Raw genomic sequence first — 24,071 nt, forward strand, 5'->3', positions numbered from 1 at the left:
GTGTTCATGATATTGCTCTTCGGGACAAAACACTGAAATGATCAGATTTGTGGTAGAGTACAATGTTTGAAAAGATGAATTGAGGAATAACTGGGCATTTTGTGGTGTTGCAGTTGTTTGAAATAAAGTATTAGTCAGTGCCTAAATAGAAAGGTTTACTCTCAATTAACACTCTAATTAGCATGCAGTGTCACAGGTGCCTGCTGCTTTCATGACATGGCCTGCACCCAGCTCCTCCTGATGCTGCTGCCCCTGCCCAGGGCACAGCAAGCAGCAGCTGTGAATCTGCACCCTATGAGCTGCTGTTGGCCTGTGGAGCCAGGCCAGCATGAGGTATGGTGATCTGAAAACCTTCATGTACTTGGAAAACTTATGTTATTTACCAGTGTTAACACAGGAAGATTGTACAGCTCTCAGGCTAGCTGCCTCACCAGCCAGCAGTGCGCAGCTGTGGCCCACAGAGCTGTGTTACATCTGCTCTGCCTAAATACTGCTCCAGAAGTGGGTGCCGGTCCTCGTGGCTTTATGTGCCACCATGCTGCAGAAACCTGCTGTTAGCAAGGCAAGAAACTTGCTGCCTGGCCAGCATAGCTGCCAGTCTCACAGGAAGGCTTTGGTAGCCTGAAAGTAAGTGTGATGGCTCCCTCCACAGCCCCTCACATCGATGGTGGCCGGGCCTCTCCTTGGCCAGGATGGGCCCTGAGCCCCCACAGCCACATCTGGGCCAGGCCAGGAGAGAAGACTACCAATGCCCAAGGGGGCATCTGCTCGCTTAAGGTTGCAAGGAGGGATTAACCCAGTGTTTGAGCACTGTGGCAACTGTTGTATTCTCCTAGTAAGCCACTGGCCATGAGAACCTAGGCTTATCGTGGAGCTGAGCCTTATAGCAGCCTGGAGAGAAGAAGCTGTGCCTGCCCTTGGGCAGCGGGCCTCGCAGGACTGCCACAGTGCTCCTGTCCATTGTGGCAGAGGAGGGGTAGGACTGGCTTGCAGCCCTTGGAGGAGACAGATACCTGGGCAGAGCATCTTAAATCTGAAACTTTTTCTTCTGAGTTCTTCATGCTGAAATCCATAGGGATCCATACATGTGTCCCTCTATATTTGGAATTGCACTTTTTAAAGGAAAAGCTAAATAGTATAACTTCTTATTTCTGTGATATTCACCAGTCAGTTCCTAATCCTTATCTGCTTGACAGTGTTGTCTGGTACCCACAAAGCTCTGGAAAGAAAAAGAAAAATCTTCCTTTTTCCCCTTGTAAAGAAGTATTATACAAATGCTTCTTGGCAGCTGATGATAAGAGCACAGCCTGTAATACATTTCTCCAATTAATTTCAGGCAAAAAGCCAGATGTTACTGCTATTCAGTCAGTTTGCCAAGCCTATAGGAGTGCTTAGACTTTTTTTTTTTTTTTTTTTTTTTTAAACCACTACAGGGGTGGAGGGAGTCAGCATTAAACCAAGTCTTGCAAAGCATTTGATCAGGTACAAGGTAAAATTGAAACAACAGCCTCCTCACCAATTCTTCTGAAGGTAAGTCTTCTGCCATTTTAGTAAATTCCTCAGATTTGTAATGGGCTAGCATGTAGTCTTAAGAAATGTATCTTTACATTTTCATTTAAATCTGAAGTGTTCAATTTATTTGTTTGTTTATTTTATGAGCTACTCTAACTTGTAACAGGGATAATGCTGGCTAAAACTTATATTTATGCCGCAAAGAGCTCTCCCAAGAAGCATTCTGCAAACAGAAGCAGTTGTTCTTTTAACCATGTTTATACAGCTAATGTTTTCCGTCTTCAGGGCAGGAACCTTTAAACTGGAAGCAAAATGTAACTTGCTTTATTTTAAACTGAAATACATGGAGACTATTGAGTTCAGGAATAGGAACGTTTATGGAAACAGTTCATTTGTGTGTATATCAAATCATTATATCATAAGTTGTTGAGGAGGGAGGAAGATGTTCTTAAAAACAAACTTTGGTGGGTTGTCTTTTGTTTGTTTGTTTGCTTTCTCTTAATAAGAAACTGAATACTGACTGAATAAAAACACCTGAATAGACAAGGATTGGCATGCAAGCATACAAACTGTACATCAAAACGACATTCATTTATAGGTAGTAAACTTTGAGGGTGGCTGGTTGGTTTGAAAGTTAACGTAAGGAAACCTGCAATGGTACCCATAGCTCCAGATAGGCAGGATATGATTTGGTAACAAAACGTTTACAACTATATCTCTGTGGCCACCTGCCTGGGGAGTCTTATTTCCCTCTCTTACACAAGGAACAATTAGAAGGAGATAATTGTACCTCCAGGAGATAATTTTACCTACTGTTGTTTACTTGTCCTTAAGCAGAAATACAATTCTGTGCAACTTGTGCTACTGAGCAGTTAGAGCTTTTGGCTTTCCTGAAATATGAAGTACAGCCTGAGGATCAGCTGGGGACCCCAAAACAAAGATATAGTTGTGGCACAAGTAGCAGATTTCTTCTCAGGACAGTGGTCATCAGTGACTTGGGCACAGAACACGGGCTGGAGGCAGTTCTATTTCCATAATGGCTGGGCAGATTCTGGCCAGGTCCTCCTTTTACCCACACACCTGCCTTTGTAAATGGGACACAAGTGACATCCACGAGATTTCTGCTATTGTTGCTGGGCCCATCCCAACTCATACATTTGCTGAGTATGCAAAGTACTGCTTACAAGTTCAGCTATGTGAATCACCAAGGATCTGCTCAGAAATTATGACATGCTCAAATCCATTTTCAACTTAAACTGTGAAAGTTTCCTAATCCTTGCAATTGTTAGGAGACCTGTGAGTTGTTTTCTGCAAAGTCTGCAACATTGTTTTCTCAATGATGGTTGTATCTTTCATCTTCTCTTTATCTTCTCACTATCTTTCATTACACAAACTACTTTAGAGGCTGCATGAGGGACCCAGTAGGGAGATTATTGAGGGCTGGAGTCTGTTCACTGAGCTGCTCTTCACTTCTGAGATATTTAGTTATGTACCTCAAAAACTGGCATTATGATTCTCCTCAGGCCTATATATGTAGAAAACCCATGGGAAGTGCTGCATGCTGCTTTTTCCTGCAGCTGACAGCAGTTAGAGAAGCAGTGAAGCTGCTGTTTCAGGCTAATACCAAGGACAAGATTTGCATGCTTTCTCAGTAGTATAGAGTTACGGTAGACATAATTCTTACTATTTCTGTTTGTTCCTGCTATTTTTTTTTTTTTTAATTTTATCTTTTGAGTAACCACATACCCTTTCAATAATGGTCCTGTCTGTCCCAAAACCTGTAGAATTCTGGGAATTCAGCTTCATCCTTTAATACAGAGTATGATGTAGAGGCCAAGTTGATACTCTAATTGCTTTATGACTCTTTCTGTCTCCGTACAGTGTGTGCTATCTCTGTACAGGATATCATAAAATTTAATAACATCCATTCAGTGTTCTGAGGATGCTTTATGTCATATGAAAAAACCTGACTTGTACAAAATATCTATCTTAACTTACTCTATGCAGCATTCTGCAGGATCCCTGATGAAGAAGTATGTTCAGCAATATTTCAGAAAGTGAGTTTGAAATAACAATCTGAAGGTAAAATAAAGGCTAAAAACTGAAGAAAAAAAAATAAGATATGTCATTTATTTTCCCATGGGTTTCTGTGCCAGATAGATTAACTCATCTTACAAAATGCACGCACACACACACACACATATACACACACACAAAGAATGTTATGAGATTTTCTTTTTTCTCTCCCTTTCTGCATAAGTGGTAAGATACACTTCTGAGCACCAATAATGGTGCAGACCTTCTTGTTGCTCCATAATTTGGCTGTTGTCCATTTACTTTGAATGCCTCCACTGAATTATGATCAACATATACAAAAATTAAACATTTTAAACTATGCAAGAAGTTCAGTGTCTGAATCATCACAAATACTGGCACATCTGGCACATAACACATCTAGAAGAAGTGAGAAATCAGATCAAATACTGCATCGCGGGATTTGAAAGCAGGGAACAGCTTGCTATATGCTGAACTTTCAAAGAAACTAAATTGTATGACTGTATTTCCTTATATTCAATCTGTTCTGTTTGCTGCTTTGTAATCCTGAATCAGTGATGTGCTACAAGTTATGGTTCTTATATCTCATGTTGTGTGGTTTTCTGTTCTCAAATCCCTTTTTGGCAATAGGAGTAGGATTAGCACTTGGCTGGCAGTTAACATTTCCTTCAAATTCAAATTAACTTTTCATTTTCACTACAAGTAATTAGCTGTAACAATCACCTTGTCTGAGATTTTCTTAAAGAAAGCAAAGTTCTGACTCCTTAACATCAAGAAACTCAGCAAGGTTCTTCTTCACAAAAGCTGTTGTACTTCGTGATTTGCTTCCTAAGAAATAAAATTTCTAGCTTGCCTTCAACAGTTAGTGGGGGAAAAAGGCAAAAGGCCTTATTCTCATCTCATCTCTTTGAAATGAGATTCTACTTTGTAGGGGGGAATGGGGTGTGTATCTTACTTCTGTTCCCTACCATGACTTTTGGCAGAGCAAAATGTCCTCTGGCTTCAGATGTTGATCGTTACCACTTCCTAGACAGTGCTACTAAATGTCATGACTTCACTACATTTTTTTTTTCTCTGACAGGTAGAGACAACAAATTAAAATCCACTTTCCTCTCTTGACTTACTAGAATTTGCAGAGACACTTTTGTAGCAAAACACCTCAGTAAGGGAGGCTTTCTTTGCAGGGTATCAATTTTGATCAACCATGTTTTAACATTAATACAGAATGATTTGATAATTGGAGGAATACTGGTTCAGGAGCACTTACTCTGACTTGCAGCTGCAGTTAAATAAGCTCCTGTACTGCCAACAGCACAAATTCTAGTCACGTGTGTGCCTCAGTAAATGATTGGTAAATAGACCTCATTTGAGCACTGAAACCTGCACCATAAGTTCAGGGGAACCATTGCCGTCTGGTAGCTGCAGTGGAGAAAGATCTGTAGGCTGGTGAGCTGGAGTACGTTTAATCTCTAAGTTACTGGTATGACTGTTCTGCAGCCAAAATGAAGTCAAATGGAAATTTCTCCCTTCAGTGCTTTAAAGCTTTCTTGCAGGTTCTTTTATTATTATTATTTATTTTAAATAATGTTTCTGGCTTTAATATACTGCAGCTTCTTATCTTGTTTGTTTGCACTGTCTTCCTTCTTCTAAATACTATTGTATCATTTATTATTTGATAAAATGATATCATGAAATAATCTCAAATGGTGTCTTCATGATAATCCTGAGGATCTGAATTAACACTGTTAATTAACACTGTTAATTCAGATCTTCAGCTTGTTTTCTTGAGGTCATTGTCAGCCTATCTAAACTTTTGAATTTACTGAGATTTCTTCTTCCATGAAAAAAATTCATAATCTTTTTTTGTAAATAGTATATGGTATGTTTGTGTATTTTTCTAATTTACCTGAATAAATCACCCTCTTCTTCTGGACTGTGGAGTTTTTAGAGGGTTATAATGCTCCTGAATTAGCTACTGTCTAATTCAGTAGCTTAAAGATGATGAAGTCAACATGGTGGAGGATAAAATGATGAGCTACCTTATGTGTGTTCCTTTAAGAGTAGTTTGGAGAAGAAATCTCATGAAAGATGACTAAGATATTCCTATGGCTGAGTTTGAAGGCTGCTGGAATTCTTCCTTATGGATTTAAGGAATTTCACAGCTGTTGCCTGAAATTATTTTATACATTTTATTCTATGTATTATATATATTTAGAGGAACTCTACATTGTTTAACTGTATTCTAGACTGAAAAATATGACAACAAAACAGTAGTATCTTCTCATACTTTCAAACCACATGAAGCTCACTTCCTCATTCTATGTAGGTTTTGGGATGTGTATACAGACTTATGGTGGGTTTAATTTTGCCCAAACATTACACATCTTTCAGGAGAATGTTCTGAGGAAATCATGAAATTACAACTCTCTGAAGCATCAGACAGACCTACCAGTGTGGATGCTATGCCACGTGGACAGGAGCTCTTACTGAAACTCTTCTGCATATCCTTGCACCTGTGCAGAACATGAGCACTGTAGCTTTGTAGCTCATGTTCATTCACTCTTAATGTTATTGTGTCTGAAACAAATAAAAAGCGAAGTTTCATGACATAGATTCACCTTTTGAGGAATTTGATCACTAAATTAGATTGTTATTAGTTTCTGAATGACAACAACAAAATTCAGCTAGGAGTATCCCTTAGTAAATGGCTTTGCTTCTTTCCTTTGACTGTCCACACATACAAAACCAATCTATTTCTGACAAATGTTGAATGGATTTAATGTGCAAATATGATAGGTGCAATCTGCCCCAAATTTGGATGCCTGACATTCACAAAATGTAAACAGACTTCACTTGCAAAGCATGCATTAGACAGCAGATGTTTACTAGCTGTGTTAGAATGACTGCTTTGCACCATGCACACCTATCAATTTTTGTCATTTCCAGTGTATTGCACACAAACTTGGCTTGCTATCATTTGGTCATCTCTTCAGCTGAAGGTGCAAGTGCTGTAGGAATCATGCTAATGAAGAAAGAGTAAAGAACTATGGCTTCCTTTTATTGTCTGCTTCCCCTTGGGAGAAAAACAAACAAAAAACTACAATATGCCTCTCCTAGAATAGTGCAAAGGTTATAAAAATATATTGTTCCTGTATTGCTCTAATTCACCTAAGTGTAACTGCATTTGAGTTATTTCTTTTCCTCTCACTGGTCTCAAGAGGTAGGTGATTTAGACAAATCTGAACACTATTGGTAGGCTTCACAAGGTCTTGTGTGTTTGTTGTTCATTTTACAAGCATGTAGAAAGAGATCAAGTCAGGTGGGAGGAAGGGTTAAAATAACCCATGTGACTTCAGTCTAGAGAAGTATTAGAATCTGTCAGATGCTTGGAGCCCATTACTTCTTATCCTGTAATACAATGATTCGAGGGCATAGCTATTCCGCTTGAGGTCACCTTCTGAAAAGGAGATGTCTGAGAACGATATGAGAAATTGGGGGGGAAGGGGGGGGGAGGGGAAGAGAGAGAGCTAAACTCTGTGTCTCTATTACCTGTGAAATGTAAGCCACAAATGTTGTCTTTTACCTGATGGAGACCTCCTTCAAAATCTAAGACAATAATCCAGGGTAATCCAGGGTTAGAATTCAACCAATTTAATTTGTCAAATTCTAACATCCATTTAACATCAAAAAGTCAGATTCCTCCATGATTTGCACACAAGTCCTACTTCAGTGAACTTGCAAAAACATGAAAGTCAGGACGGAACTGTATTTGGTTTGCTCCTTAATGTACTATACAGCTATGTATCATGTTACCATCAACACTTGCATTATGCTACTGTTCTCACAGATAACATGCATACCATATTTTCAGTAACTTTTGTGATAAGCTTTTTAAGCACTGAAATTTCTCAAGGCTTGATTTTTTTTTTTTTTTTTTTTAATAACATTCCTGCAAATGTCAGTGGCTGTTAACATCTGAATCAAGCTGTTCCCAGTTCATGTGACTGGAAATGGTGCCCAGAGCAAAAAAGCCAGACACTGACTCTCATATAAGTGTAGTCTGTTTGGAAAAGTTACTACTGAACACAAGTAGAAGTCACTGAATCCACATCAGAATACCTTTTGGCAGGAAATAAGGTAAGGTTGCATTATGACCTTTTATTATTATTTTCACTAGAGGTACGTTTTAGAAATGGTCTAACAGAAAAAAACATGATGAGCTGCTAAATCAGAGTTCTGGCTGGACACAAGGCTATCTGGCTCACACACTACTGGCAGTATCCGAAACTCTTCTGGGATTATATTGGAATTGTCTCATAGGAAAGAAGGCAGAATTGGGGGTTTTAGCTTGTAGCCACCCCAGGGAGCAGTTCTGAATGGACTTATGTTCTAAAGAGGTTTTTCACTCTCAAAGGAGAAGGAATGCCATGCGGTAACCAGCTGTGTGTAAGAGCAAAGGGCATTTATAGCAATGAAGAATGAAAGAGAGGAATTGAACTCTGTGCACATGTGAATTAGACTGATTTGGTGTCTTCTAAGGGTGGCATCAAAGACTGAAAATGTACCAGTCAGATATGGCTGGACTAGGAGCAGCTGCAGACATACGTATGCGTTTTACCTCCAAGAGTGTTAGTGTAGTTAAATATATTTCATACATAACACATTGACATATGCACATACTTTCAGAAAAATTGAAAGGTCTAAAAACAGCAGCAAATATGTAACTGAGTAGGAGCTCATGAAGCTCCTAGTCCAGAGCAGAAAAGCTTTTTTTGTTGTAAAAAAGTTGATCATGCTTACAGGCTCATATGGGTAATCTAAGCTTCATCTGTCATTTAGGAATAAATCTTTTTCTAAACTAAACCCTGGAGAGCCTGTGCCAGGTAGTTAGGGTGCATATGGTGTTAAGATGCTCCTTTACTGAAGAAGAAGCAGCGCTAGGAACAGTAGCTCCCCCGCCCTAACCTCCAGCTACCTTCCCTTGTTCAGCGAAGTCACCCAATGCTGTTTGCATGCTATGGGCTATGTGGAAACAAACGTGGCTGCTTAGCTGTCTCTCTCTCCACAGAGCCCTAATGCTATGGGGAAATCTGTCAAATCTGTCAAAGCAGTGGCTACAGAATACGACAACTGCAGTCCTTTGCACTCTCTCTTTTCTTCCCTACCTTGCTTGCTGTGTGTGCTTATGTAGGAGAGAAGAACAGCACGGAAAAGTAGCTATGCTGTACCTCCACTGCAGTCACAGGAGGTTTGCTGCTTTATTAGCACATCTGTGTTCTTAATGAAGTACAGGGCAGGGGCATCAGGCTGACCATGTAGCCATACTTGACTTATATTCATACAACCCAGGCTACCTGCTTGAATGGATGTGTTTTTTTGTCGTTGTTACTCTTTTTTTTCCCTTTCTTTCATCACAAAAGGTTTTTTTTGTTTTTTTTTTTTAAATTTTCTTTCCTGCATGCTTTTAGTGGGAGTGCTGATAGAAAAATACACACTCAATTCATATGACAAAGGATGCTTATATCATGTTTCCAAAATAGGCTTGGTATAGTGTCAAGCAATTCATACTCACCCTAGCTATACTGGATGTGGATTTTGATTTAAACACAAGTCCTCCAAGAAAAACATGATGAGTGTGTTAAATAAATAAATAACAGATAACGAGGTGTTACAGCAGTTCTTGTTCAATCTTCCAAGATCTACAACTGATCTCCCTCAGATGGTTTCTTATCATTTCTAACTGATACAGATGTATGAGTTGTCTACAGATGTCAGTGGGGGTGAGCTTAGAAAGTCAAGAAGCTATACCCTTAGCATTTAAAAATAACCAGCCAAGTAGGTGGCTTAGTACATCAGACCCATTTTATCTGGTTTGAGATGATAAATGAGGTAACAATATAAACCCAGTTTCTGTGGATACTTCAAGCAGCAGAAACAGTATGAAGTATGTACAAAAGCCACAAACTGTTGAGATAGATAATACCACATAGTCAGGTTACATGTGTGCTTGTAGAAACCACCACTTGTGCTCAAGAATACAGAATTTAGGAGTACCTTCTGTTCAAGGTTTTACTTAAAACTTTTTTTTTTTTTTAAAGAAGAAAGTGAAGTTCAAAGCACTTTCATGTAGCCATTAGAAAAATGCTTCTATAAAACAGAAATTGAGATGTGCTAGGCAAAAAAATACATTTAAATAGTGAGATAACATCTTAGATGGCTCTGAAATAGTCTTTTAATCAATTCCAGTTATTGAAGTTGTATGTATCTCAGTCTTAGCCATCAAATGACAACTCAACAATACCCTTAAATTCAGCAGTTTTCAAAGTACCTCCTACTGAACTGAGACCCCCACCAATGATTTTTGCAGACTTTGCATATATACACCCCTCTGACCTGGATCAAACATTTTTGCATTTTGAAGCATAGTAAGAATAGAATTTTTTGTTCTCTCTAAAGTCAACAAATGTTTATATGCTCAAAAATTTTAATTCTTACTGAGATTCTCTGTGATGATGACTTCACATCTGAACATAACATAGCACAGTTTCATTGTGTTGAATCAGTTTCTCTGATTCACATTAATTATTTCATTCTGAACTGGGTATTTCTCTGTTTCATGCAACAGCCTGGGCTGCTTCTATCTTTTCCATTGTAGCTTTATTTCTTCAATGTTCTACTCTGTTGTACAGCAGTTTTACATGCAGGCTAGTATTTAATGGGAAGTTTAAAATGATGTTCTCTAAAGCTGCCTTTACACAAACCCATTATAAATATTTCAAGGCACTCTTTCCTTTGCACTTATTTTCATAATAGAAGAGAGTGTGAAATGAAACAACCAACAATGAGTATGAATAGCTCACAGCATATGCTATAATTAAAGGAATTTTAAAGTAACTTGACATTCTATCTCTTTGAAATATAAGACATGTTACATGTTAATATTTGCATTAAGAATTTTCTAGGTCAGGAACAAGATACTTCTGCCTTTTCTCTGTATGCCTCCCTTTGAAATCAGCAGGCACGGTCTTTTAATTTCAAGCTATACCAACTAGGGTATCAAGGGTTCTAGGATACAGCTGGAGCAGACCCTCACTGAAGAAACAAGGTAGCTGTGCCAAGATACATGTATATTTATATACAAAAAAGGCTTGTCTGTGGGTTTTGCCTTAAGACTTCTCTGAAATCTTCCATGCATTTCAGGCTTTAGTTGGCAACAAAATCGGCATCATTAATAAATGATTTGGGCTTATGTCAATTTAAGGAACTGTAAGTGCTGATGACTATAGGAGTTGAATTAAAAATATATGTTGAAATATATCTACATGGAAAGCTCAATCATTCATCTTCTATTTATTATAGAAATCCTGAATACTTCTAAACATATCACAGAATTTCTAGGTTGGAAGAGACCTCAAGATCATCAAGTCCAACCTCTGAATATGTTTACTTAAAGCTATTTCCAGTTCCTGCTTGTGTTGCCAACCTTGAGAACTACGGTTGAGAGCAATGCCATCCCATTTCCTCTATACGACACAGCTGAACTCAGAGGGGGAAATGCTAGGCTGCCAATAATGCAAGTTTCACACAAATGTTGGGCTGCTTTAAACCCTATTGTGGTATTTGAGATATTTTGGATTAGTATTGAGTTAGGAGGGACAGAAGAAGCTTATTTCTAATCAGATGTTGACAATAATACTGGAAGAAGAATAATAGCATTACAAGTAGTCCATAATGGGAGCGAATAACAGTAAACTCAGTGAAGTATAACAGATAAGAGCAGGATGTACTGTGTGCAGTTCTGGGCACCACAGTATAAAAAGGACATGAAACTGTTGGAGAGTGTCCAGAGGAGGGCTATGAAGATGGTGAAAGGCCTGGAGGGGAAGACGTACGAGGAACGGCTGAGGTCACTGGGCCTGTTCAGCCTGGAGAAGAGGATGCTGAGGGGAGACCTCATCGCAGTCTACAACTTCCTCGTAAGGGGGTGTCGAGAGGCAGGAGACCTTTTCTCCATTAACACCAGTGACAGGACCCGCGGGAACGGGGTTAAGCTGAGGCAGGGGAAATTTAGGCTTGACATCAGGAGGGGGTTCTTCACAGAGAGGGTGGTTGCACACTGGAACGGGCTCCCCAGGGAAGTGGTCACTGCATCGAGCCTGTCTGAATTTAAGAAGAGATTGGACTGTGCACTTAGTCACATGGTCTGAACTTTTGGGTAGACCTGTGCGGTGTCAAGAGTTGGACTTGATGATCCTTAAGGGTCCCTTCCAACTCAGGATATTCTATGATTCTATGTATTGTCTGCATATATTCGGTCAAACTTTTTCCTCATTGTTTCTTAGCCCGATGTAAGATACTTAACCTGACATGATGTAAATGAGTGTATTTGCTAATATTCCTCAACGCCGCTCATCTGCAGTCCTTACTCTACGCCCTAGGTTTAAAAAAAAAAAAAAAAAAAAAGGGCAAACAAAAAATCCTTGTATTCTGCTATCCTTACAGAGTGCTTAGTGCACACAGTGAGTCCTTGATCCAGATTCAGGCTTATCATCAGTATAGATCCTGTGACCAGAGTTGCCTTCAGATTTGAATATGGCTAAAGGCTCTTGCCACAAAAGCAGCAAAAGTAAGGGTTGAAAATAAAGCTTAGTACTTCAACACAAATATGTTCCTGCAATAGAATAGGAAAAGAAAAAGAAAAATACAGCAGTTTGGTATCCACAAGGCAGCAAAGGTGTCATGCTCTTTCCTCTATAGTCATTGAGGCTTGATGTATTTTGAAGGAAGGAAGGTGTGAGGCTAACATCTAGGCCCATGGTCAAGTCACCCAGGAACTAGGGAGTCAAGGCAATGATGATGTATTACGGAAAACACCGATCTGCTATTTGACTTCAGTTTTCCTTCTCTAATTCTTCCTTTACCTTCCTTCACTTCCTTACAATACTGTGGTGTGAATGAGCTTTTTGTTTCGTATTTATACCACATGCGTGATATGCATGCCCTATATTCTATCCAGAGCTTTCCTTTCTGAAGCTTCTTGCCTTTTGCTTTGAAATTGTTGCCAGATTTATTGTTCTTTCCCTTCCCACCTTTACACTTCCTAGTGTCATACTGTATATATGAAGTACGAATATGAACCACTGAATTTTACTAAACTAGGCTGTCTGTCTTTTCTGTGTAAAGAATATTGCCTGAGCTCATCATTTCTAGAAGTAATGATTACTGATGTTTGTACATGGAATGCCTTTTCACTGCACTTCATGCAAAAAACAAAAGCAGTGAAAGGCAAGGGGAAGTTACCAAATGTAATTGAGTTAATGAGGTTATCCACGTGAGTCTACTTAGACTGTAAGCTTTCTGTGGTAGGAACAGTGGTCTTATAGCATTTTGCTCAACATTTGGTACAACTGGTCCCAGCTTTGACGGATGTGCCTATGAGGGCAAAATGCAGCTAATATGATAGTGAGAACACCCTGAATTACAGCACAGGATTGTTTAGTGGTGTAAAAATCAATCAATCAAACAAACAGAACCTCATGTCTCAGGGCATACATTAATCTGGATGACGGGCTTCAGGAATAAACATTCCCATTTCTTATCTCCATGGTGTTTCTTGCACCTTTGTCTGTATTGATCGCAGTTAAAGGCATGGTGTTGAACTACACGTATGACCAATCCAGATTCTAACCCTACCCTCCATTTTATTAGAAAAAGATGAAACATCTTGAAGTATTTCAGTAGCTGTGAATATTGGAAGATTTCTGACATGGAAGCAAGTAAATAAAGCATCACATGTCAATGAATAACACATTTCAAAGTCATGAGTCTCCTTTTTACTGTAGACTACACTAAATTAGCCTAACACTACTTTATTAAAGCTAAAACTTCCTGTAATAATGCCCCAGGAAATATTACACTGGCTCAGAAAAGACCATAAGAATTTTGTTAATTGAACATTTGATCTTTTTTTTCCCCAGGTGGTGTATTTTCATTACTGCTTACATTATGTACATTATGTTACTGAGTACATTAGGTATAAAATAGAAAAAAAATAAATGAATAAAGCCCTGTAAAGGCATAATTTGACTTTTTTTTTTTTTTTTTTTTTTTTTTTTTTTATGAACATGTATAAAGAAGATAAACTGCCCTTTTGACCTCTTTAGGCTAAATTTAGGACTTCTGCTGAGCATTCCAATTGTGCTTACTTGATCTTCTCTGAACATAAATGAAATAGTAATTACATATCTCATGTTATTTGAGTGAGGCTGACCAGATTCAATGTTGGGAAGGACTTGCTCAATTTTCTAAATAATTTTATGTAAGCTCTTAATATGACGGCATTGGCAAGGGTGGGGACAAAGCATAATAAAACATTAGCTGTAAAGTTTGCTTGCCAATTGTTGCATAAATCAATGCTTTGGTATTACTTAAGGCTCCAGAACAAATTTCCTAAAGTGCTCTATACTGTGACATTTTAAACTCAAATGTTTTAAGAGAAATTAAGACCTTGAGACATGATGCAAACACTGCCTGGATTATAACTCTCCAAACTGTTTGTCATCTTTTCTCAGAATTGAAGATTGCAGTAGTTAAATGTAATTGATTTTAATCTCTTTTCTGTATATGTTTCCAGTGAAAATTATCTATAAAAAGATAGGGAGGGAAATACTTAATTCTTTCTTTATGTTTTTCATAGCATTATAGAATAGCCGAGGTTGGAAGGAACCTCCAAAGATCATCAGGTCCAACCTTTCATGTGAAAAAGGAGCACAGATGAGATTATCTAGTATCCTGTTCAAACAGATCTTGAAAACCTCACATGCTGGGGATTCTATCACATCCCTGGGAGGTTTTCCCAGTGATTGATTGTTCTTACTATAATAAGTCAAGAAGAAACCTCCCCCAGTGCAAATTGTACACACTGCCCCTTGTCTTTTCCACGTGGCTACATGTGAAGAGGGAGCCCCTGTCCAGGGCCCCCATTTAAGCACTAGGCTACTGTGGTTAGGTCCCCCCAAGCCACTTCTTCTGGCTCCAACCTAACTCCTTTGACTCCTTCAGTATTTCCTTATAGGGCTGGTTCTCAGCCCTTTGATTATCATTGTGGCCCTTATTTGGACCTTCTCCAGTCTTTTTGCATCTTTTCTGAATTGTGGTGACCAGAACTGGACATAGCACTCCAGGTGTAAGCACTGAGTAGGGTGGGATGTTCACATCTCTGTCTCTGACACTCATTACCAGCTGTCTCTTAAGAGATGGAAGTTCCTCCTTCCACGATAGCCAAAGATGTGAATTTTGGTACAGTGAAGGTCTTGGATTAAAAGATAAAGAGAGAGTTATGTGACGATACACCATTTAAGGGCAGAAAAATAACACACACAGGGTATGAGAACATGCCCTGGTTTCAATTAGGACAGAGTTAATTTTCTTCCTAGTAGCTGGTAGAATGTTACATTTTGGCTTAGGATGAGAAGAGTGCTGATAACACCCTGATGTTTTAATTGTTGCAGAGCAGTGCTTACACCAAGCCAAGGACGTTTCAGCTTCTCACTGTCCTGCCAACGGGCAGGCTGGGGGTGCAGCAAGAGCTGGGAGGGGACAGATCCAGAACAGCTGACCCAAACTAGCCAAAGGGGTATTCCATACCATCTGATGTCATGCTAATCAATATATACGGGTGGCTAGCCGGGGGGAGGAGGGTCAGACTGTTCAGGGTTAGGCTGGGCATCGGTCAGCGGGTGGTGAGCAATTGCACTGTGCATCATTTGTTTCGTAGACATTATTAATAGTAATACTATTATCATCATTATTGTTATTATTATTGTTGTTATTGTTATTTTCCTGTCTTAATAAACCGTCTTTATCTCAACTCACAGGCTTCGCTTTCCCATTTCTCTCCCCCATCCCAGAGAGGGAGGGGGGAGGGTGAGCAAACGGCTGGGTGGTGTTTAGCTGCTGGCCGGGTTAAACCACAACAGTACTCAGAAGGAAGAAATGGCACTGAAGAGGAAGCTGAATTAGAAATTGGCAAAATAATATAGGTCTTTGAAATTATCAACAATTTCAGAGGAAGAAATGAATGAAGATAAAAAACTACAGGAGAAGGAAAGGGATTCTGTTTTGTAGCCAGAAGCAAGTCACCTGACATTTTAAAAACATTCTTGGTCCTCATATGATCTCAGAGAAATCATGCAACAAGATGAGTATCACACCAAAAAATCTTGGGTACAGTGGTGGAGATTAATGCAAAGGAGAGTTGTTCAGAACAAGAAGTTCAGCAGGACAGTTGTTATTAGCAGATTAGATACTAGGTACAATGCAGATATTGAATTGAGTAAGAAAGGTATAAGGATACAAGAGATTTGGAGTAGGTATAGTGAGCAGGTACAGTAAATTGGCAAAATTTTAACTTCTGTTGCTCATGGGAGAGACTTTTATTTCCTAACTGGATCACACTATTTGCTGTAGGTAACTAGCCATATAAAAGTTGTAGTTCAATGGTGGCCTCTATGTGTGGCATAACTCTTTTGACACAAAAACGTCATCATCCTAATTGTATTTCCTGACTTTATCTGGGCATCTGGATTATTCAGCAGCACCATTATTCTTTTGTCTTACTCTAGTCAAATAGATCGCCAGCTGTTCATCTGTAGTGTATTTGCTTTACAGAAACAATCAGCATCAGAACTCGGCTTATTATAATAACTGTTCAGCTGACAATAGGAAAGCTGTGTTAACTACAAAAACAGTAGGAATTCACCGTGCTAATTAGGCTTTGGGTCCCTGGTGATAAGCATTAACCAAGCATATAAAACCTAAGCTTTGAATCCAGTTTTGTGTGCACATTGCAGCCGTACTTGTCTTAGGGTAGACAAGTCCCACCTGAACTAGTTCAGTCCAGTCAGGACTGAACCATGCTAGTTGCTTTACTATGTTGCAGTCAATAGAACAGGCAAATGACAAAATACTTGAATACAAATCAAAATAATTGGACCACTGAGAAAATCCAGTTGTGGGGTACTTTAAGGGATAACCATAATGCTGATCTGCCTGTGTCTTCTGTATGGGAACTTGGTGGAGAGAGCTAGTCTTCTGTAGAAATGATTCAATTAGGTGCGCAAAATAGTTCCACAGCTAGTCTTTTTTAGTCTTTTTTTTTTTTTTTTTTTTTTTTCTACATAGGATGCCTAGAAAGAATAGCTCTCAAGGCCTTGAATCAGGATTCATAAATTCCTCTCATGTCCCTGGTCTCTCACCTATTATGAAAGTATATAAGGCCCTAAGACAAAAGTAGTGGGCCAACTAAGGCTACGCATGTGTGTACAAGGCAAGCTGAGGAGAAGCCACTACTGTGCAAAAGCAACACTTATGCCAGACACTGCATTTATCCTGATTATTCTCTGCAGTATCTTCCCCTGACCTCTGTTTAAGGGATGAACTTGTATTATTATAACTGCTACAGCAACTTCACTTTAAGCTGTACTATAAAGATACAAAAAAGGCAGAAATTTGAAAGCAGCAATCACAAATCCCTGGATGGGTGACTCTTGCTGATCATCATGTGACAACAAAGGATCACAGTAAAACCATGTGATATGTATGCGGTACATGCTACTTCAGCTTTCCTTTGGTCTTCTCAGAGCTCTTTTCACTTTTGGCTACTTAGTGTTTATTTTTTTGCAGTGTTGGATACTGGCTGACAATTTTAATTTCAGTATGCTTCAGTCATTCCAGCTGCAAAGGCTGTCATCCTATAAACTCTTAAACAGATGGAGACATTCACATTTGTACTATTCACCTATTCTATAACGAAGTAAGCCAAGGCCTAGGAAAGGGACATTTTGCTGTATCATACCAGGTTGGATACATTTAATCCCAAATCTGATTATGGAAAGACTATCCAAAATACATTCTAATTGCTAAGTGTATTTGAAACATTGCCACAAATCTGTACAAAACTGTTGCCTCAACCTCGAAATTGTCCCATTCTGTAAGCTACTGCAGGTGGTTTAAAAAGTAAAATCGCCCCAGGTTTTTTTCTTTCTCAGGAGAATGTATTTATTGCAATTGAGAGCAGGATGGTTGCTGTTATGAAAAGAATGGAAAGGTGATCTATAAAAGGTGATCTTTTTTTATTGGACCCAAACTCTGCACATGCACGTATGTATGCATATGTCTGGAACAGAACAGGAGCTGACATCTAAAAGAAACTGGTGAAAAACTGATGAAGTAATATCTCTGCATAACTGAAAAATAAAGGAAAAAAAAAAGAAAAAAGAAAAAGAAAAGGCACTGGCTGATATCTTTAAAAACAGAGAGAAGAATCCTAGGACAAACTTCATCTTTGTCAACTTTGCCTTTAGACTGGTAAATACTTTTTATAGTGGAAAAGATAAAATTGGAGCCCTAAGTATTTAACTTAATCCCTTGCCTCCTGCAGAAACAGACCAGGCTCAAAATTTGCCATTGTTTCATGGCATTTTAGGCTCTTTGTAGGCAAAAATGTCTACTGATATGATCAAAGTCCACATTTTTCAACCCTGTCATTAAGTACTCTGGGCATAGTCCAACAAAACCAAAAAGACAATGCATAATTTTCTGCTTGATTTAACAGAATATGTTCTTCTCTAAGGAATGAAAATGAAGAGGCCCAGTTTCCTACAGATTTATATTCTTTGTTCCTTTCTCTGTGCTCTAGGGCAATAAATCCCTTCTCCTCTGCTCTCATCTTTCTCTATGAAATCCTTGCTTGTGGTAGCTAATCTTAAAACTATGTGAATTCTATTTGATCGACTGACAGTCAGTCTTGCTTAGCTTTCTCTCCTTCTACCTAAATGCTGAATCTGGGTGTGAATTTTGTAGGAATTTAATGATCTTCATTTTAAAAACCTGATTGAAGTTTCCTACTGTGTTCACAAGCTATTAAGAGGTCTGAAGAAACACATTTATTGCATAAATTTAACTCTTGGAAAATAAAATTTATAACTTTGACTTTTGACTGTATTTTACAGTTGTTTAAATAGTAGAGACTTATACACAAAGCAAATTAAATGCAACAGTGTAGGCTATATCATGAAAAAAATAAAAAGGATCAGCTGACCAGGCGAGCAGATAAGCACAGATATGAGCAAACAACTGCTAGGTACCTGCATTTGATATAAAATTTGACTGAAATGAACTTTGTGCAAGGAAGAGTGGGGGCTGTGCCACCAGATATCTCTATTATCAGACTACAATATATATTGGGGAACAAAATAGACCTTCACACTTCTCTGCCGCTTGGCTTTGGTTGCAATATTAGTGTAGTGTCTTGTGCTCCAAATACAGGAGTCCCTGGCTGCACTATCTGCAAAATCCTGGATTTTCAGAGACTGCTTCTGTGACCTGACCCTGACCTGCAATGCATACATTGCTGAAATGCTGGCAGGGTTTTGTGCGCAGCTGTTCAGCCAACCCTTCCTCTCTAAGTAGATGTAGAAGGTTCATATGCTGAAAAGTATATTTTACAATAAAACAGCAATAAGGATACTGAAATGTTAGGGGAAAACAATAAAAAAAAAATTCAAATGTGCATGCTTTTTGCTGTGTCAAGCTGATCATATCCTCAAACAACAACAAACATCTGTTTCACTATGCATGAATACTTTATTGTATTTAGGTAAGAAATCCAGGAGGTTCAATGCTTCACAAAAATTTTGGCTCCTAAGCAGTGTGCAAACTGCAGCATAGTATTTGGCAAGCATTACGTTGCTGGAGATCCTATCTTTTCAGATATGTTTATTTGAAATATTAGTTCTTGCTACCTAGAAATTATGCAGGAGAAAGTTGAGCACTTTGTAGCAGGCATTTGAAAAACATACTCAACATTTTCTCATGCACTTAATAAAAGCTTCTAGGCAGGACAAGCACTTCCATTTGATCTCTGCTTATTCAATTCAAGCTCCTTATAAAAGGAATCTTTCCATAGGTAAAGCAGATTTCTCATCAGCTGGATGGCCTCTGCTTAATATAAATGCGATGCAAGAGGCCTGGTTTCATACTGCTCAGACGTATTAAAAGAAATAAAGAAAAAAGAAAAAGCAGAACCTTATATCCAGTAAATGAGGCAATGGCAGGACCAACTTAATCCCTAGCCACTGTGGTCTCATAACCCACATTAGATTTCCTCATCTCCTGACTTGGTCTTCAGCACTTGCCAGTAGGAGAGGGGAAGTAAGCCTGCTCAAGTCTGTCAAGTCATAAAAGGCAATTCTGTCTACAGCTGAAGGAGGTGGTGGCAGGGGGAGCAGGAAATGATTTTCAACCCTACTAGCACAGAACACTACTTCGGCAGTACAAGGGAGCATGTAATGGTAATTAATGCCTCCTGGGAAGATAACCTTTCCCGAAGAAGGGGAGGAGAGGCTGGAGGCGCCACAATGCCAGTGGCACAGAGCCTACCTCCTTGCTTGCTGGCGTGCTAGACATGCTGGAGCCCCACCATGGGGCCTGAGCCCTGCAGTACTGTGCTGAGACTCTCATCATGGCCGCCTTGTCCTCAGCCTTCTACTTCCATCCTTTTCTAGTCAGAGGCAAGGCAGAGGGTCTGCCAGTAGCAGCCCAGGCCTTGCCTGCGGCCTCGGTCAGGGGATGGAGCTGCCTTCAGCAGGTCTTTGCCCAGGCCACCATGCTGTGGCTTACTCCTATCAGAGCACCTGCACTGGGCTGCAGTGGCCTCCCCCTGCCCCATCTGCTGAGTCTTTTGGAGGGCTTGGCTTGCGGTTTCCTTCTCGTGGGATCACACCTGTGAAGCCTGACACTGTCCCAAAGGAAGGACCATAGCAGTGCTGTTTTTAGGTCAACAGCAGTAGCAGGGTGTTTACCTTTCATTTATTGGAGATTAATTAAATATACTAGTTTAACAACTACAATAATGGTAAAATAAAATGTCACAGCTGATAAATTATGGTAAAAATGGAAAGAGCTCCTAACACTGGCAGACATACGTCCCAGGCAAGCTCCATCTCCGCAGGGTGCGCTCCCTCAGGTACCTCTCTGCCTCCCTAGGAAGCCTGTGTTTGTGCTGGGCCACCCAAGGCTCTTTGTGAGAAATCTGTGAGGAAATTACCTCCTATGGTCCCAGTCCCCCTGGGTTTTGCCATCCTAAAGAACCACCTTGACCTGGTTGTGATCCAGGAGAGCCCAGGCTTGCACCCAGGTGGGGGCAATTGGTGCTGCTGGCAGCCCTGCCCTGCCCTGCCCTGCCCTCCCCTTCCTTTCCTTTCCCCTCCACCTGAGCCCAGGCTAGGCTGGCTGGTAGTGCTGGGGCTGTCCTGTTGTTAAAAGTAATCCCAGTCTCCAATAGCTGTTTCCTTTTCTGAGTGGAATGTGTTAACGTGGAAGTATCTGAGAATGCAAGGACGATGTGTCTTGAACTGTAAGTTTTAAACTTCCTCTGTGTGCTGCTGTTAGCATCTCCTGACCTTTACGGAAGACTAAGGTGTGAGGGGGGATCTCAGGCCTATGCCTGGGATCTCTCCTCTTGAACTTTTGACTGGCCACTGGCATGTTATATTCAATGAGGTAGACAGGCTGCAGGACCAGCCTAAGTTGCTTGTTGTCTATAACAAGCTAAGAACAAGTTATATACTAAAAATGAAGTATCCTTCTTGAACCTTGGGAAAACAAACAAACAAACAAGCAAGTTCATTTCCCCATTTACTTTCTATTGAAAGGAGTTTTCGCTTGTTTTTGTTCTTTGGTGTACAGGGTTGAATGCAATCTTAGTTTTTCAAATGAAGCTTATGAAGATCCCAAAATGCTCTGGTTGCTGCTGTCTTTAATAATATTATGTTTCTTGTCAGAAGCTAAGCACTTAAAATATTTAATTAGTTTTTATATTTGGTTGATATTAACTGTTCGTACTTCTCAGCAAATGCTGTTTGAGAGTTGTATCTATCACTGCCACTTTAGAGTAACTGTAAATGCCTTGTATGCCTTCTGTATATTAAACAGCAGTTCACGTACAAAGCTTTTTGCATAAGTATGTATGAATAATATCATTTTAGTGATACTATTTCCCCATATTGATCAGAAATACTACCTGGACTTCACATTTGTTTCAGATATGACATTCAGAAAGATTATTCAGAAAGTATATATATGTGTATTTCCACTACGTATTTCTTATAGTTCTTTTTCTTTTAGGTTTACAGTCATAAATTAAAATAAATAAATAAATACTATGACATGCTTAAACTCAGGTAATATCCTTATCCATGCATTTTTAAAAAACTAATAAAATTGCTCATCGGGATGTGCTGTACGAAAGCTAGGACGTAGTGTAAGTACATGATGCATTTGTAGAGAGATAAGTTTCTAGCATCTAATTAAAAAACAAAGATCAGTCTTTCACTTGACTGTGTTATTAACCCAGCTTTGTTGATAGCTTGATTTTGCAGTGTAATTGACAGCATGATTACTGCTGGTGAATTATCATTAGTAGTAATGGGAGTGTATTGAGACTGTGAGTTTCTGGAGAAGAGTGGGGAATGCTTTAGAACACCTCGCTAAATCTGCATTTCCTTTACATGTTCAGTCCACAGTACCTTAATTTTATTTCTGTACTATGTTTATTTTGGGAAGTTTTTAGTGGGTTGAGAGGTTTTAGATGGGGTTGGAGGCTACAATACTTCAGTTGTAATCAAATGTTTCATTCTTGTCAGGTCTGTAATGAGTAAAAATCCCTCTCATGTCAAGGTAGTCTTCTACTATTGTGGTTCCTTCCAATTGTGCCTTAGGTAATTCTTAGTGTGTATCTTCAGATGCAGTAGATTATTTGAGCTTTTGAAAGCCTTTTTCAAGTATGCAATAATGTCATACAAGTTTAAGTACAAACAAATTAGAAACTAAGATAACAGAATCTAAATTGAAATAATTAATTAAGGTAACAGAAAACAAAGGCAGGAATGGAGACAAAAGGCAAATGACCTAATGCTGTTCTTGCAGATTTTGCTTCACTAGCTCTTGTTAGTATACTTATGTGTTTTTTTTGTTTTGTTTTATTTTTACTAAATTATAAAAATGAAAAAGAAGAAAAAAAGTAGATGAATTCTGCTATTAGATAAGTGAAAACTAGAAAAAACACTGAATATACAAAATCATGTGATGTGCTTAAAACTTTTGAGTTCTTGTGGATGGAAATACTTCTGGTGCCTAAGCCACAGGCCCTTCAGGACAGGACTTGCATCAGAGCAGTTAGTGAACAAAAAGCACAAGGAAAAAATTATGATGGTTCAGAATGATTTAGTTATGTGTATTATTGACAGTGCCCTTCTTTCCCAACTGAATTAACAGTAATTATTTAACAATGATAACAGCCCAAATTTGTAAAGATTTGGTAGACTCTGGGGGGGTGGAAGAGCATGGGGCAGGGGGGTAGCGGGGCGGCGCTTACATATTTTTTTAAAGTGTGAGTGATATTTTTTTCTTATTAAATATATATTAAGGCAGAGAAAAGCAAGTGAAACCTCTCATAGATGGAGAATGATATCAAAAGTAATAATTAACTGCATCCTACTGATTTACTTATCTGGAATAATGTATTATTTTAAGCAAAAAGGAAATTGCTGCTAAAGGAGCTCAGAAGTGTGAGGAATGCGTAAAGTCCTTCACAGAAAATGAACCAAGTAGACCAGGCAGTTTAGAGAGAGATATCAGATTTTTGGCTTGATTTGAATCACAATACTGAACTGATCCAAATTGGTAATTCAGTATGCTTTTGCTCTTTGGTTTCTATTGGAGTTACTTTAAATCTAAATTTTAAAAGGGGGAGTAAGTACCTGTCTGGAAGTTCAGGAAATGTAGCTATGAGGTATGGATGCTTATACATCTAAACCAAAAATGGAGGAAAAGAAACAATTGTTGCACAAGGTTCCGAAATAGTTAGCAAGCATCTGAGTTTGAATCAATTATTAAATATATAGGGTGAAATGTAGGAATGCTTCACTGTATCTTTTTCCTTAGTTGCATTTGAATAGTTCTATTTTTTGTTGTTTGTTGTTTTTTCTTCTTGTTTCATGCCAGATGTTCTTATCAGGGAAAACAATGGTGGTGTGTTAATATTGATGAGTTGAATCTCCTGGGAATAATAGTATATGTACCTTCTCAGAATACAAATTGTGGGAGGCTTTTTATAATGTAATTACCATGATGCATTGAATTTTAAGTACAACTCTTTAAAACTGTGGAAAGAACTCTTTGTTTATTATCTTTATTCTATCTACTTTCAGAGTGACTTTCCTTTTAAAATTATTTATCATGTTTTGGTGGCCTTTAGAAAGTAAACATGTAAATCACCAGAGGTACTCTGTAAGCTGTAAGAGTAGCATATGCTTAAGCACCTTATAAATTATTGAATAATTATAATATTTATCTTTCCAAAGTTATTAGTTTATTCATTTGAACAATTGTGGAATAATTAAAGTACCCTTCTTTAACTTTTATTTTTTTCCTTCCCCCTCCAG

General features: G+C 38.8%; 1 protein-coding gene and 1 long non-coding RNA gene across 4 annotated transcripts in view; both read left to right on the forward strand.

Annotated features, from left to right (window-relative positions):
* Positions 1–191: 191 nt before the first annotated feature.
* LOC137852979 (uncharacterized) lies at positions 192–6,184 on the forward strand. Its single transcript, XR_011094121.1, has 3 exons — positions 192–333; positions 1,434–1,530; positions 5,959–6,184. It is a non-coding gene; the product is annotated as an uncharacterized lncRNA (long non-coding RNA).
* A 14,589-nt stretch (positions 6,185–20,773) lies between these two features.
* The window catches only part of FMN2 (formin 2), a 160,697-nt gene continuing 157,399 nt past the window's right edge, over positions 20,774–24,071 (forward strand). For 2 of the 3 annotated variants that reach the window (XM_068676284.1, XM_068676283.1), the window contains exon 1: positions 20,774–20,983. The gene's annotated coding sequence lies outside the window, so the exon portion shown is untranslated. The remainder of the gene's footprint in view (positions 20,984–24,071) is intronic. The other variant, XM_068676282.1, reaches the window with a different exon arrangement.

This window comes from Anas acuta, chromosome 3 (genome assembly GCF_963932015.1).
Source record: "Anas acuta chromosome 3, bAnaAcu1.1, whole genome shotgun sequence".
NCBI classification, from domain to species: domain Eukaryota; kingdom Metazoa; phylum Chordata; class Aves; order Anseriformes; family Anatidae; genus Anas; species Anas acuta.